General features: G+C 41.3%; 1 protein-coding gene across 1 annotated transcript in view; it reads right to left on the bottom strand.

Annotated features, from left to right (window-relative positions):
- The window catches only part of pde4a (phosphodiesterase 4A, cAMP-specific), a 49703-nt gene that overhangs the window by 22131 nt on the left and 12103 nt on the right, over positions 1-15469 (bottom strand). The window lies entirely within an intron of this gene.

Raw genomic sequence — 15469 nt, 5'->3', positions numbered from 1 at the left:
CACCTCCCTGATGAAAGCATGTGCTCTCACTATCCTTATCTCTCTGCTCACACTTCCTCTGCAGCAACAGGAAGGCTGATCAGTACGAGTAACAGACCACAGGCGAGAGAATAGAGAAACACGCAGAGCCTGTGTAATGAGGATTTGAAGAGGAGATACAAACAGCCCAAAAAAGAGAGGAGGAGAAAAGAGAGAGAGAGGGGGGGGAGAAAAAATCAGGGGAAAATGGGTTGACTCATACCCCTGTGTAAATGTTTACACGATCTACTAAAAGAGCGTGCAAGGTTTGCGCCCAAAACATTTTGTATTTTGACATCAACAACCTTCACCAGCAGCACTTTCTGTGGCCTTTAGATGGGAACAGACACGGTTCTAGCATAATATTCTCTATGAGCAACAATTAGACCATGAAATAGCTTTCAGACAAGGTGCATAGGTCAACCACATCTAATTCAGTGATGGCATTGTAGATAGTAATAGTAGACAGCCCCAAGCTGAATTTTTGTGTGTGAAGAGTGCTGCTCTTTTTTTGTGGTTGTTGGGGTTTTTTTTAACACGCCACTAAAAATGATGAAACAAGTCTCTGTAGTGTTTATTAAAACTAAGTTGGAGCCACTGAAGCACTGCAGGTGTCAGGTTAGCTGTCAGCACTGTTCCTGAGGTGTTATTTGTTACTTTCATACCAGGAGGCATTGATTAATAGCATTGTGACTAACTGATTAACCCTGAAATTACCAAAATGGCATTTGGCAACAACACTGCTGGAAATTTAGCAATTTCCTTTGAATAGAGAAAGAGTGTGTGCAATTTATTTAGATACTGTACCAAAATGTCTTGGTAATAACCACAGTGTTTATTGTTTTACACTGACCAGCGCTGTGTAATACTCCATGATGGCATAGTTACTGAAGTTACAAAAATCAAACTGTGTAAATAACTTGTAGCCGTGTGAAAAAAGTGCACCCCAGGAATAACATGAAGTAATCATTTTCTGTATGACTTTATGAGTCACTCACGTCGTTGTGGAAGAATTTTTTTGCAACTCATCTTTCGCAATGTTGGGCCATATCATTGAGGTTTGTGCGCATTAGTTGGTGCAGAGCTCTCTTAAGGTCTCTCCACAGCTTTCTTAGCATGGTTAATGTCTGGACGTTGACTTGACTATTTCATCACCTTAACTTTTTTATTTTTTTCATTTTTGTTGCCGATTTGCTGCCGTGCACGAGCTCACTGTCCCGCTGCACGATCTAGTTTCCATTAAACATTAGCTGGACAGATGGCCTCACATGGAATTCCAGAATGCTTTGGTGCACAAAGGAGTTTATGGTCGATTTGATGCAAGGTGCCGAGGTCGTGTGGCTGCAAAACAAACTCAGATCATCACCCCTCCACCACTGTGCTGACAGTTGGTACGTGGTGGTTATGCTGACGTACTGTGTTTGGCTTTCTCCAAACATGGTGCTGTGCATCACTTTGGTCTACTCTGTCCAAATGACGTTGCTCCAGAAGGGTTTGGGTTTGTCGAGATGCAGCTTTGCAAATTTAAGTTGCGTTCTTCTGTTCTTTTTTTTTACAGAAAACAGGATTTCTCCTGGATCCTCCCAATGAGTCATACTTGTTTCTGTCTTTTTCAAAGTGAACTGTCATTAACTTTAACGTTTAGGATGCTGCTGAAATTTGACTGTAGAGTCGTAGTTGTAGGTCTCGGGTGTTTTTGCATCTTCTCTGTGTCGTCTAACCTTGGAGGGAATTTTGTGTGAACTCCACTCCTGGAAGATTAACAACTGCCATGAATGTTTCCCACCAGTGACTTTATATTTTTTTTGGAATTAGTTTATTATATCAACTATCATAAAACAAGAAAAATATTTTAAAAGTCTGTCAAAAACTTAAGGTAACTTTCAGGAAGTTACCAAATTAACTTTTTTATACCCAAATTTGAGGCGGCACACTGTATTCACTGAGAAATTAATGAAGCATAACATTTAACCACTAAAATTAAGTTAAAAATGACAATTAATTTCTGTTCAGGAATGCAATTAATTAACTGTAATTTAGCATCTTAATTAAAAAAAATAGATTTTTTCTGCTTTTTTGCAAATTTGAAATGTCATGGATGACAACAATAATTATATTTAAGCATTAAAAATGACAATTTTAACTGGAAAAAGCTTGAACATCCTGGTGAATTAACCATTGTAGGAACAATTACTGATAAGGTAATTTAAGGCAGCTGTGATAAAACATTGCATTTTGTGGCGGTATATATATATATATATTTGGGAACAGTTCACATATTCGTGCGACAGAAACGCCTGTTAATTTTTTATGTCTGTGCTGCAGGTTGTTCTGCTTCTGCAGTATAAAGAATCATTAATACAGTTGATGTTTTAGAGGCTCTCATACTGCTGATTGTTTACTAAATACAATTCTTAATTTCTGCTTGTCTAAGTGGAAAATGTAATCCAAACACTTCCTGTTTTTGGTTGTAGGACTAACCTTTTGTCCCTGTTTGGGATACAAATATTTCAAATTGTAGAAGTCTGTGTGCATGCTGATACAAACCTACATTTGTGTGTGTTTGTGGGTGTGTGTGTTTGATTTTGTGTGTGTCAGCAGTGAGAAGACAAAAAGAAGAAAGCTATTCAAACTCTGTGTCACAATTTTAATATACACTGCGCACATACCGAATGAGAGCATAAATGAGATGACTTGTGAATGGTATCTGTTTTTCCTTCAGCCTTTTTCTGCAACAGCAGCTTCGGGAAAAAAACAAAAAGAGCCCAAGCAAAACCTGCTGCATGAATTCAGTGTTCCACCTTTCAGCAGGCGGCTTAAAGCCTGAGCACGGCGAAAAACACGCCGAAGATAAGATGCCTCGTCGAGCCGTTTCCTTCTCGCCTCTTGCCTTCTGCGTTCATTGGTTTACTTTTTCCTCTGAATCTATCTTTTCCCTCACTTCTCTTCCTGGTGGAGAGAGCAACTACCGTTTGTTTGTGATGCACTCGGCATGGATGGTGGAGCTCATCTTGGAAAGTCACTTATGAAAAGGCCTTGCATACATCCTGTTTGAACAGTGCCTTTCACAGCCAGACTTTGGGAAAATGTCAAGAATTCAAATTCACTTGACAGTTACTGTTGTAATCTCTGGAGAGCTGATGAAGAGACAATTATTCTATCTCCTTTTAAATACCAAGTCCCAGCTCGATAATAGCTGGTGAAACCTCTCAAAGTGACTCATGCACACCCGTGGTTGTTACACACACGCGCGTGAGCACATACTGGCAAAAACACACCCCGATGATATGCTTAAGCGCACACACAGAAGAGCGTTAATGCTGAAACTCTTTTGTTTTCAATCAACACTATAAAAAGGCGAACTAGTTGCACGCACATACACACACGGACACGCACACATATGGGTGATTATAAGCCGGGCTGTGGGCAGCTCTCTTGGTTTCATTATGTGAAAGCTGAGTCCCTGGAGTGTATTGCTGCAGACAATGACATGATGATCAGAGGTTTCAGGGGGAAGGGGGGATTTGTGCCAACAGAGTCCCTTCTAATGCCGATAGCAAACCATCTCTGTCGTGATTAAAGCTGCTGTCTCTCATATAGCTACCTGAATGCTTCCCTCTGTGAATGACTGGGGCTCTGTGATGCACGCCTATGGTTATAGATATGTGTTAACAATGCGGTTTGATTTGCATGACTGAGAGATGTAGTCAGTCAGTGACTTGGAAAATAAAGCTAATTTCCTGCATGCTCACTAACCCTATAACATCAAGCTGCATTGTATTTACACTGAGAAGTCTTATGCACAGGTATTAATGCATCTCTATTTGCTTATTAAATTACAGCTGTGCCTTTTCTTACAAAGAGTCCATGTGTGCAGAGAGAACCACGAAAATTGGACTGTGCTGCAGCAGCACTTCATTTAGTCTCTTCACTGCATACATTTCTGCAACAAAAGGGGAAGCCTGGTTTCATGTCATTACTACAGCAGGCTTCAAAGGGCTATGGAGCCCTAAGTCAATACAGCGATTAGTTTAATTAAACCTATAAGTCCATATGAGAGCGTAGAGGAGATTTACATACACTCCCTCCATTGAACGTCGCTTGCTATCGATTATTCATTAACAGTCATCACGAGGAAGCCCCTGGCAGGGGCAGCCTGCTGCCATATCAGCGTTTTCCCAACAGCCTGGTTGGTGTCAGCTCTGCTTTCTCCCCATCACACTGTGCACTGCGGTTAATCAGACCTCTCTGAAGGGATGAAGCAACACTCATCCATTTAAACGACTGTAAAAAAGAAACGATATACTCCAAACCCCGCCCCAACAATCCTTTTTCTTAATTTTCTTCAGCTCAGCGAGTTAATGATTAACCTGTGTGAGTCCGTCAGCCTTTCTCTCTTCAGTCTGTACTCTCAGCCTTAGTGGAGAATGACAGTTATTTCCTGCCCCCGCTTCCTCCTCTCCCAAGCAAGCACAGATGCTTATTTCCACGTGCAATTTCAGCCTCCCCTCCACAACATTCCCCCCTCCACGCACGCACCCACCCACCCATGAGCTGTGCCTCACCCAGGCATTTAGCACCTGGCTGATTGCTACCACTGTGGGGGCGGCAGTCAGGCCAGTTGAAGGGAAGAGGAGTGAGGACTTGCAAATTGGGAAAGGCTGCTACTTTTATAGGCTGACCATGTAATCACAGCTGTACTCTTATTGCTGCTGTTGAATCATCAGCGGATCTATCGAGCACATTAGGCCTTTTTATTACGAAGCAGTCTCAGGCTGGGGCAAAGCTTTTAGGGCAGTGTGCCCGTAACTGACACATCTCAAATGACATGTCCAGAGCAGGCTTGCCATCTCCGCTTGCCTCAGCTTGCCCTTTGTGTTCTCAGGCAAACACCAGATAAGAAGAGAGATAGAGGCACGCTCATGACTCCTTACATTTTAATGCCGACATTTACAGTACAATGCGCAAGAGGCAAGCGCTCTGAAGGGAAAGTGCTGGAGCCAAGCCACATGGACAACAAAAGGGCATTTGGTCACTGGAGCTTCACAGAGCTGGGGTGAGAGTAATGCAATGGCATAGATGGAAAAGGGAAAAAAAGGGCAGGACACAGTAATAATCAGTTAGACGGAGATGCGAGAAGACTGCTTATGGTGCAGTAACTGTCTGGTCAGGAGGCACCCTCTAAAATCCCCCGAATTTGCTGAAATCTGCTAATGTGTCATCACTAATTCAATAATTAAATCAAGTCTCCCGTTGTTACAATCATAACGATTTCAGAACTTATAATCAGATATTTAAGCGTCTTGATTCGTTGTGACCTGGCAGCTGAACGCTCATTAAACTCATCAAATTATGTTCGTTAAGAAACATTGCCACCTTATTAGCATACCAGCCAGCATCCATTCATGCTGATTTAAATCTTTCCAGAAATCTCATTCCTTATCCAGCTAAAAAAAAACAAAAAACAACCCATCTGCATTCAGAAGGCATTATTGAGTCTATTCATCCATGCATTAGAGATGAGTCACAGAAATTTTCTACAATAAAAATCAAAACAGTGCTAACCCCTGACGAAAATTCAGATCCACTTCAGCCCCTACCCCCACGCTTTCACTTTTCAAGAGTTCCACATTTCACCAGTAATGCTGGACTCCACATTGTGAGAAAAACCACACTCATTACATGGCGCCCTATGACCAAAAGTAAACCAGATAAGTACATTTCAGCATGACTGAATGGTTGTTTGCTGCTACTTTTCAACAGCTTTGGTTTCTACTTGAAGCTCTTGTTAAAGGTTTTACGTCGGCTGCTGTCACGATCCTGTTGCTTAGGTTTTTTTTTTCATTGAAGGTTTTTATTACATTACGGTAACTTGTCTGTCACCTTGCACGTTTGCCAGTCATGGTGAAAACGTATGAGCAAGCAAATAAGGGTCAAGTCATACAGGCCTATGCTGGTCAGCCTGGCAACCACTGGTCATGAGGGAAAAAGAAAAAAGATTAATATTTCCCGACTGGTTGCGAGTGGTTGCTGGAAGTTGGCAATGCTATAGCCCCATTTGAAGGCAAATAATCTCCATTTCCAGCTTGCGTGCATTCCAAAGTTACAGCTAGCATACACCTGGAAACGCTGTCAAACAGTCGGGTTTGACAGTGACTGATTGGATGAAGCTGTTAGAGGCAGATAAGTTATACCAGGCAGCCTATCAATCCTATAAAACCTGAGTAATTAGTAATTGTTCTTTCTTTTTACCACTAGTTCATTCATTGTAAGCTAAAATTGACCAAAAATACACACTTTAGCATGCACCATGTTAACTGCCATTTTGCATATCTAAACAAATATAATTTTGCTAGCATTAAAGTAGCAATAAAGCAGTAAATTGTCCAATTTAAGAGACTAGATTAGATAGTTATGCAGAGTGAAGGAGTTCTATATATTGATAACATAATGTTTAGAATTTTTTAAATATATCATACAAATATTTGACATATTATTAGTGGAAAACATAATAATTACCAATTCGAGAATCATTAATTAATCAGCGTGTTTGCAAGATAATAATAGATTAGATTAGACACTGGAGTATTTAAAGCTCTCTTGAGTTTAAATTCACAATAATTTAATATTATCAAACTTCTACTTCTTGTATAATACTCATATTTGATGACTGTTGCATTTCATCTTACCACACGCAGAGTGTTCTGTGCATGAGTTTTTACATCAAGTCTGAAATTTTGTGTGTCTTTTGTGTGTTCTCTGTTTGGGTTTTAGCGTCTGACCGTTTTTGGGTTTTTTTATGCCGACATTCTTGGCTTCGGACATAATGAAAGACAGAAAAAAACCACCTGTGGCCTTTTGATGGGAGATGTTTTGTAAGGGGAGGGAGATAGTTTAAGCTTACAGGTCAGAGTGACCCACTAATGGTGGTAAACAGAGGGCTGGAACGTTTCTATTTCTCTAAGCTGAACACATGCAGAGGATGAGATCATGAGTGGAATTTTACAGAGAAGGATGGGTTAGTAAACCACTTGCTGTAACAGCGAGAGGCCCCAAGAGCCCAAAAGAGATGTAATCTGAAGTTTCGTCTGCAGTAGTTTATGCATATATTAGCAACAGTCTGAGAGATTAGCTTAGTGAGTAAATTTGCATTCAGTTTTTCACACAGAGGCTAAAAGGCTTTGTCCTTTTAAGCAACAATAGCATTACCTAAAATTACCCTAAAGAAAGACAACTAAAGTTCAGTTTTTGATGCCCTAAACCAAGAAAAGGTTCCTCCATGAATTAAATGTTCTGCTAATATTAACCCTACCATACTGGTCACATCAGCTGTATATCTTCCAGAGGCATGTGATGCCTTTGCACAGCTCATATTTTCTAATTGTATTATGTATTTCTGTTCACATTTAAAATTATAGCTCAAATAGCTTTTGGACATAATTTAACAGTGCATAATTTAGCAGCTTTATTTAGACAGAATTAAGTTCAAGCTTAAGGGCTTTGGGAAGCAACATTAGCTAGTAGAAATGTATGGAAGCTGGAACACTGGAAGCCTTGCCGGGTATACTGACTTCTTTGAGACTAGGATTAATGCTTGGAGCGTCCACTGCGATGTGTGAAAATTCATTCTCAGCAGTGAGGAATGTTTTCACTGACAACCATCAGGCACACCATGCACATAATGCGTAATTTATGGTAATGCAGTTGTGTCCATTTGCGTATGTATTTCCCTACAAACAGCATACGGAGAGGTGTTTTCACCCTGTTGTCTAAAATCCCAGCCACACGTTGCTGGATGTGAATGCCACTGTGTGTCACTGGATTGCTGTTAGTGTTGCTAGAGGGGAGTGACAGCAGAGTTCATCAGGAATGGCAGAAGTGCAGATAAATCAAAGATCAAAAAATATGATATGAAAGCCACAGACAGCAGCTGCAGTTGAGTCTTTTTATTGTTTTTAAACAATTTCGCTTCAGCTCTTCGTACGTTGTAACTTTGCTCTTCTTCTTCGACTGGCTGACAGGCGAACAACAACAGAAGGAAGAGTAGCCCACAGACCGGTTTTACCACATACTTTGTACACCACCTCCATCAACAGCAGACACTCTCTGCAGGTAGACAGGTCTTTTATAGACTGCCAGAGGACTTGCAACACACTACCACTGCTGAACTGTAATTTCAGCACAGGGCAGAACATGTTTGAGAAAAACCTCAAATGCAAATGCCTTCTCGGGGCTTGCTGTGCGCCAGGAACAGGACTCACTGAGAACAATGTAAAAATTAAAAAAACTGCTTTATTGCTGAAGACTCACAAAAAATGTAAGAAAACTTAAGCCAGGAACAAACCATCTCTGGAGAAGTATTACCAGGAGAAAACACGAGCAGAAACACACACAGCTAGAGGGGAGACAACGACAACGTGACAGAACAGAGGGAGACTGAGGACATGAATACACACACAGGACAATGAGAGGATCGACAACAGGTGGGACACAGCTGGAACAAATCAGGGGTAACTAGACAAAGGAGATTAAATAGACTGCAACACACAGTGAATGAGAGACCATCAAAATAAGACAGGAAGTAATGAACACAGAGACCCAGACTATGAGACACAAACTTGACACAGAGACGAGAAGCTAGAAGGACGAGGTCCTCGAGTGATCCCACTCTGAGACACATTGCATCCAGAATTTTTAAATGGTGAGTTTAAGAAACTGTTCTGTGATCATTCTAGCTCAAACTGAGGAGTCTGTGGTAAGAATCTTTAGTGTTTTTGGATCAAAACACAAGGGGTTAAGCATCTTAATTGTACTATCAGCAATCTTTTTTTAGTGTTAATGACATTTTTTTATCCTAAAAAGCAGGCAGCAGGTTTCTAACCCTGTTCAAAATCCAGACCCCTTGTTAAAACTGGATGCCCAGGTCTTACAGGGCTGGGTTTGCTTCCTTAGTAACATGTCACTAGCAGTAATTAATGGCAGATTCAGTCCTCTTATGTGAAGTTGGTGCTTTAGGCTTATTATTATTGATGTGCAGGAGTCAATAGAAGCAAGTGGTTAGTGGACTGTGCTAAGCTGGGGAGCTTGTTGCTCCTTGTTGGTGCAGGAGAGAGGCGTTGAGGTACTTGGATTGTCATACTCATTAATATCAATATTGATATTGCAATCCATTAACACATTGTCACTCAAAAGGTGTTTAATGCATGAAAATACTATATACTGAACTTCTAAGCTATAAACAGCATGTTTATTTTTGTGCTTGGTTGGTATCTCTGTTTTGTTTTGGTTTTTTTACAGTACAGTGGCTCTCATCTCCTTCAACCCTGCCATGTCTGCTGTCCACTCCCTCGGTAGTCTATCCCACCCGTCCAGCTCTATTCTGCTGTGGTCAGATCAGAGAGCCAAAGATTACAGCAGATTATCCTGCCCACAGGATCGCAACCCAACTCCAGGCGGCTGAACACAGAGCTGGCTTCAGCCTCTGAAAGTGCGCACAACACAGGCCTTTCAAGAAGAACCCAGAGGGACTGGCCGCAATCACACACCTGGCAAATGCCACAGGAAAGGGATTTATTTTATGAGCTACACTAGACAGGATAATCAGCATTTATTCCGCAAAGCAACAGGCCCTTCACTTTGTGAAAGGACAGCCACTGCCTGCCCTCTTAATCTATTAATGCACTGTGCAAAATAAATTCCACTGGGATTGAGGGGTTCACGTACAAAGCTTTGAGTATTTTCTTTCACCTGAGGAATCTGGGTTCTGCTGCTCTGTGGGTTGCCTTACACTTTGTATTCTTCGAAACCCACCAGAGGCATCTGTCACTTTACATCATCAGATCTCTGAACTCCTGAAAACTCACAGGAGTCTCTCGTCTCCAGGTGGAGACTAGCCCATTTTGTCGCCTTCCGCTTGAGAATTTGTGATGCAGCCAACAGCACAACACACAAAATCAGAAAAACATGCTCCTTTGCTCAGTGTACACATTAATTTGATTTGAAACTATGAAGTTATTCTGCCTCTCTGCTTTAATATCAGGACATTAACATAAACATCAGATTAAAAATATTGGAACTGTATCCTAACTGTATATCAAAATGAAACTCCATATTTCAGGGTACAGGAAGTTATTTAAAGAGTTATAATAGGTTATTATTATATTTGCTATTTGGTTGTGAGTTTTGACGCCATGTGCTGCCAGGCCTGTACTGTGGCCATCTTCACTTCATGCTTGTTTCGTGGCCTTCCTGCCTTCAGTCTGTCATCAGAAACTGAAACACATGCTTGCTTGGACCGGGGTCAGATTAATGACTTAGCCAGTCAGTGGTATTTGCATATTTGTACATCAATATCGCTCCTTCACTTCTCTGTAGGTTTAGATTGAATTTCTGCTCTGATGTCCTGGGGGTCTTTGTATGCAACGAGCTAGACGAAGTCAGCCAAAAGACCATTAAAGCATAACGCTTCGTGCTGACAGTAAAAATAGCAGTCTCTTATGCAGAGTAAAATCAAAGAAAGCAAAAAACAGTGTTCTTACTGCACAATATAGATGACTGCTGTTTTTCTGATGTCTTCAGCATACATTACTGCGTAACTAAGGGCAAGGGGGTTATCACCGATTGACCAAACAGCTCTTTGTTACTTATAAGTGCCTCGTCCTATCGATATCCTTTCTCACTCTGGTTGTGTGCACAATGAATAATTACAACAGAGTTTTGTGCACCCAGCTCAACCAGAAACCCCTCCTGTCTCCTGACTTGTCCTCCTTTCTTCACTCCTCATCCTCCGTCCTCCACGGAGATCCCTACGCTTTCATATGCAAATCCCTTCTGAGATCCCAGAGGCTGTTAGGTGTGAAAGGTAAGTATTTTTTGAATCCCACTCTGCAGCTCTGTTTCTAACATTTTAATTTCCGAATATCGGGGCGGGGAACCATAGCGGTTCACTAAATGAGGATTGTTCCGTTTAGCAAGCTCCGTGTATGTTCGTGTAACGAAGCTCCGCTTTACTTCTGCTCCTCTCTGCTGTTGTAGAGACTGAAGCCGAGCTAAACAGATGGATCAGCTGACGAGGAGAACCATCCTGAGAGATGACAGATGGTGAGACGTGTTCATTTGGTGTCCTGTTTAGTTTCCCGCTACTGAAAATCTAGATGAATTGGGAGCTGTGAGAGCAACTCCTCGACAGGAAGAGAAACTGGTGTGTACGCAACAGCGAGAGCAATAAATTGATATTGATTCACTTTTGATGTTTAATGGAGTTTCTCAAAGGAGAGACGTGAGCAGTGGGGGGTGTGATTCGCAGAAGGAATGGGGGTCAGCAAGATAAAAGCAGTTTCTAGCAGACTCTGGCGTAATGAACTAGATTTTAATTGCACTGACCAGCGTTCCTCGAAAGTGGAAAAGTGCTTTTACAAGGCGCAATTAGTGAACATTATAGAGCACAGATCAAAAGAAAAGACGAGCTTGAAATGCGATAGGGCTGGACTGTGGAAAGTAGTGATATCACTAGCGTACTATACCACCAAATCCATAAACCTCCCTCCCCATTCTTTTGCCCCCCCTCCTTCCTCCCCAAGAAGCCCACACAAGGAGTGGTATTTTTAGCACATCACCCTATCTCTGAGATGGAGCGCACAACTCCCTCTCTGCAGGCTGGGGCTGCTGGGCCTCTTTTATTTTAATCCAGACTGGAGAGAGATGAAGAGAATGAGAGAAGAGTGTGAGTCATCCAGTGCTACCTTTGTGTCACTCTGTCTATGTTCTTCCCCACCATCTCACTATCCTCCATCTGTGTTTTTGCTCACTTCCACTGATCGCTAATCTATCTATCTATCTATCTGAATTTCATGATCTAAAAATTTCCATATCATTTCTGTAAATTCAAATGCTGTCACCACGAATTCAGTCTCGAAATGAGCTGCACACTCATAACCAGTCTTGGCATCCAATTCGTCATACATATTCCAAAGCACAAAGATGGTTGGCTGTATATTACCCTGGAATGATGGATAATTACCAATATAATTTGGTGCGAAAACAAATGCCGAGCAGGGGTTCAGCTGAGTGTGAAAGCGTACAAGGTTGATTTGAACACCCGGTGAAATGGCCCATTTAGCTTGATGCTCTGAATTGTCCTTTAGTGCATTTGTGGCGTGGCTAAGGAAAAGCGTGCGCACCGAAGAACTGCTTCCCTCTTTCGATGTGTTGCCTTTCATGTTAAATCCAACTGCTGTGCTAAAGGCAGCTGATTTTTAAGAAAATAATCAAAGCACATCATCTCAGATCTTAAAAAACGAAAGTTGAGTGGCAGAAAAATCCCAAACATTGAGCTGACACCGTGCAGACCTTAGCATAACTGTTTGTCATGTGACATCTTTCATAGTCATTTGACCCATTTTAAATATAACAGCATAAAGTCATGCTAGCAGCTCTGAGAAGCGCAGAATTGCTTTGAACTCAAAATGAATGTCACCATGGTAACATGCTCATGACAACACGGGTAGAAAATGTGTTTTTTCCCCCTTTCTAATGTCCACTGTGTTCTCTTAGAGTACAGGGCATGCTAACATTTGGAAATGAGCACAGCTGAGAGTAAATGGGAACGCCATTAGTCTTTTTAAAATGTAAGTTATTTTGTAAAAGCTGAAATTCTGATCTCGCTAGAGCTAAGACGAAAAGTTTGGATCGCATAGCCATTACAATTCAACTTCTAGGTATCAAAATGTAATTTATTGTCAAAGTATTGCACTCTAATGAATTCTGTAAACTTCTAGACCAAATTCAACAACCATCCATCAACTAGATGTTGCAACCAACTGATGCATTTCTAGAATAATGCATCTACCATGGTAGAAATATCCAATATTAACCAATGGTGCTTCAAGTTATTCTGATTATACTACATGAAGTCTATTTATATTTTAAGATTATAGCCTCAAAATATAAGTAATATCTCAGCTAAACTACATCCCCATAGATAGAAGACGCTCTATATTTCATGGGGGCAGTAAAAGAAAAGCTGTGAAACAATTATAGTACTTTAATAATTACAATAATAAGAAATAGGCAGTACCTGTGAGAATCATCTTAGTAAGAGAACAATAAGGAAATCAACGTGATTATCCTAAATAGCAGTAAGATATCATTAGTGAGAAGAAGGCAGCCTTATCTGCGTGGATTAATTTGTTCTGAAACTGCATCAGGGCCACTGCCATGCAGCCTGGCAGTGAATGCGACATGCTTGTCTGATGAGTCAATCTGTCTGTCAGTTTTGTTCTGATCTCATTCACTGCCCTCTTGTCCTTCTTCTTCTCCCTTTTTTTGAGCACAAGCACTGCAGTATTACACTTGTGTTCCCCAATTCAAATGTGCCCTTTCCACTTTTCCTTCTTTTCCCTACATCAAGTCACGCTCAAAGTTTTCATTCTCCGTCTAACTTCGTCCCATCAAGACCTGACCAAAAGTCCTGTCCACTCACCCATAACCCATCTGTTACCTAAATATGGTCATAGATGCCTGACAGGAATACTGCATTGATAATGAAAAATAAAATCTGACAAACAACAATAAAACAGTGTGGGAACATCTCATCTCTCAGGCCTGTTTCTAATGGATGAAGGATGATGCAAATAATCTGACATGTCTTGTCGTAATCCTGAAGCATCAGAGTCGCTGTCACTTTTGCTGGGCAATCGAATCCATCTACGGTAATTCTGCACACTCCCCAGCCACTTTGCTGGCTTTGACCCTCTGCTTGCCTTTAAAACTGCCTTAATTCTTCATGGCATAGATTAAACAAGGTGCTGGAAACATTCCTCAGAGATTGGCATCCTTATTAACATGAGAGAATCACATAGTTGCTGCATACAGCAAACTCTTTGATATGTTCAAGAAATCTTTGGCACATTATCCTGCTGGAAGCTTAGAGGATGTGTACACTGTGCTCATAAAGGGATGGACATGGTCAGCAACAATACTTAGGTAGGCTGTGGTATTTAAACTTACTTGGTAGTAAGGGGCCCAAAGTGTGCCAAGAAAATATCCCCCACATCATAGCACCACCACCATCAGTCTGAACCTTTGATGCAAAGCAGGATGGATCCATGCTTTCATGTTGTTTACACCAAATTCTGACTCTACCAACTAAGTGCTGCTGCAGAAGTTGAGGCTCATCAGATCAGGCAGGATTGTTTTCCAGTCTTCTATTGTCCAGTCTTGGCAAGCGAGTGAGAGTTGTTGCTGACAGGAGCAGGACTCTATGTGGTCTTCTGCTGCTGTAACCCATCAGCTCTAAGGTTCTATGTATTGTGCATTCAGAGATCCTCTTCTCCATACTTTGGTTGTAACGAGTGGGTATATTATTCATTAGAAAGTTATTGCTGCCTTCCTATCAGCTCAAAGCTCCTCTGGCCTCTGGCATCAACAAGGCATGTCCTCCAAGAGAACAGGATATAGCTCTTCTGTAAACCCTAGCGATAGCCGTATCCCACTTGATGAGCAGTTAAATGGGTTTATCTAATGTGGCCAGTGGCCAATAAGTATACATTTACTGGTAGTTTTGCTTCTTTTCTTCTAATACAAATTCCAAGTAGCACTGGTAGCTGGTAGGTGGACCAGCTGATATTAATCTCATACAATTTTTAAACAGACTCACTGATTTTGTTGATCATCTTTAACTAGACATCATTTTACTGCTGGAACTCTTGGAAATCCGCCTCACCTCCAACAGGGGACTGGAGCTAGTTATTCGTTTGTTTGTTTTTACTCTGATGCCAGAACCACTGGCTGCAGAAACTTCTAATTTTCCCATGATTTTACATGACAAATGGCGCAGTCACTGAAAATGGGCCATTAGTCTTGTTATTTAGCCTCTGGGGGCAGCTGCCAATGTTCTGGGGTTTACGGTGTAGCCAGTTGATATCAGAATAACTGATATCTGAGCCAGGTTTGCAGTCTCCATATGAATACAGATTAATTTTACAAAATTGTTGTCAGATGAGACTCAGCAGTTTCACGACTATATCGGTGCATTCCTCTTTTGCTCTCCACTATTTTAAGCAATGAAGAATTTAACCACTCGGACTCGGAGATGGAAACCACGAACCAACCAAATAATCTTGTGAAATACCTTCACATTCTGCATTTTCACACGTACATACACATTTGTAGATGTATTTCAGTTGTGAACATCTCCATATTTACCTCTAATATGAATGCAAAGAAGCATTGCTCCTGCTGTATTTTTTCCCCTATCACCTTCTCCATTTGTCTTTTTCTTTCACCGACCACTGATGAATGGGCCCTTATGATGAGTCTTAAAGGTGCTGAAGATGTTAATAGTGTTATGTTCTCTTCTAATGGGAAAAAAGCAGGAGATGAGTAACATATATTTATCAGCAGAGAAATGAGTGAACCTGGGGAGCCAAGTGCCCCCTGACTGATGGCAAAA

This window comes from Mchenga conophoros, linkage group LG4 (assembly GCF_057382185.1).
Source record: "Mchenga conophoros isolate Kocher_MC1m ecotype Shallow Benthic linkage group LG4, M_conophoros_male_GT1.1, whole genome shotgun sequence".
Classification (NCBI taxonomy): domain Eukaryota; kingdom Metazoa; phylum Chordata; class Actinopteri; order Cichliformes; family Cichlidae; genus Mchenga; species Mchenga conophoros.
This window is presented reverse-complemented; position numbering and strand designations above follow the sequence as displayed.